The sequence below is a fragment of the Callorhinchus milii genome, unplaced genomic scaffold (assembly GCF_018977255.1).
Source record: "Callorhinchus milii isolate IMCB2004 unplaced genomic scaffold, IMCB_Cmil_1.0 Scaffold3, whole genome shotgun sequence".
Taxonomy (NCBI): domain Eukaryota; kingdom Metazoa; phylum Chordata; class Chondrichthyes; order Chimaeriformes; family Callorhinchidae; genus Callorhinchus; species Callorhinchus milii.
Window position 1 is genome coordinate 36,210,399 of NW_024704744.1, and position 1,705 is coordinate 36,212,103.

Below are 1,705 nucleotides of genomic sequence, written 5' to 3' on the forward strand. Positions count from 1 at the left end.
GCTCATATTAAAAGTGAACTTGTGCTCCAGGAATGTAATGATAGGAATGCCTGTTCCTAGCCTGTAAGATGCCCATATCAGGCTGTGAAAGCCCATATAGTTTATGTATATTATGCCTAAATAGTGTAGTCTACAGATCTCATGGCACTATTTAAAAAGAGAAGGGAGTTTATTCCAGTGTTTTGGCTGATAATCCCCGAAATAAAATTGGTCATTCACTTCATGCCTCTTTATAGAACACTGCTGTGCACAAATTAGTTGCCCCATTCGCCTACAAAATAGCTATACCATTTAACAGTATATCCTGTGAAGCACTTTGAGATGACTCAATTACATGATAAGGGGCTATATCAAATGCAAGGAATATTTTTAATTATTATTAAACCATTAATATTCCTATTATTATTTTACACTTAGTGATTTTAATTATACTTACAATTTATTTCTTTAAGAACTGCAAAAATAGGGCTTTCAAATTAAGACTGATTCTGTAAGTATTTTTGCCAAATTCTGCACAATCTTGAATTTTAACACAAGCTCGGACCCAGATTTATAAACTCTCAAGCCTCTATTCATAACTATATCCTCTCACCACTGTTATCACTTGTGAATCTACACTGCACCTCTCCATAATATATTTTCTATAGTGCGGCACTAAAATTCTACATATCCATTTGCTATAGGATAAGTCCTTGCAGAAATCACCACCATATGGAAAATCCTCTCCCACCTTTATTTCTACTTTATTTTTTTCAGCAGGGAATATACAGCCGCCCAATCTGTGCTGATAACAGGAAACTGGACTAAGCTGGAAACACTTAATTGGGACAATTCACCAAAGGAGAGACGGAGGAGGGATTAGAACTAGATTAGAGTAATGGGGAAAATAATTAAAATATTAAGATAAGACTATAATTACAATTATTCACATACAATGATTGAGCAGTTAGACATTTGAAGAATTTGTAGTTAAAGCAAAATTCCAATCCCAAGTTAACACTTAAAGCGTATCTAACAGGAAATTGTGAGGGAAGGGGGGAGTTGGGACTAATAGTAATAATAATAATGATAATCCTTGTATTTGATATAACTCCTTTCATGCCAAGAGCATGTTTCAAAGCGCTTCACAGAATTTACTGCAAATGACGCCCACAAAATACAGTCAATTCACTTTGACTAGAGTCCTGTAGCTCAGTGGTTGGAGTACTCACCTCCCAAGTGAGAGACCTGGGTTCGATTCCCGGCAGGGTGAAACCTTGGGCAGGTTTCCTTACTCCACAAACCTGATAATAATCCCTCGAGAAAAAAAAACAATAAAATTGGTCACCTCAATCCACGACTATTTGTGGGACACTGCTGCGCACAACTGGCTGCCGCGTTCCGCCCACAAATATACAGTCAATTCACTTTACAGTTTATTCTGTGAAGCGCTTTGAGATGTCTAGAAGACGTGGTAAGGCGCTATATCAAATGTGAGGATTATTATTATTATTTACATCTCATTCAATGGACAATACCACCCACGATGCAGTGCCACCCCTCCCAGCAATGCACTGGAGTGTCAGCCCAGACTGTGAGTTCAAAGTCCTGACATGAGGTTTCTGAATCAGAGGCAAGAGTGATATCATTTGAGCCAAGCTGATACCTAATCTGAGAAGGAAGAAATAAAAAACATAGGGAGGTAGCTGTCCCTTTAAAGCTTTGC

The 1,705-nt window shown here is 37.8% G+C and overlaps 1 non-coding gene across 1 annotated transcript; it reads left to right on the forward strand.

Annotated features, from left to right (window-relative positions):
• Nucleotides 1–1,180: 1,180 nt before the first annotated feature.
• trnag-ccc lies at nucleotides 1,181–1,252 on the forward strand. Its single transcript has one exon. It is a non-coding gene; the product is annotated as a tRNA-Gly (tRNA).
• The last annotated feature ends 453 nt before the right edge of the window (nucleotides 1,253–1,705 follow it).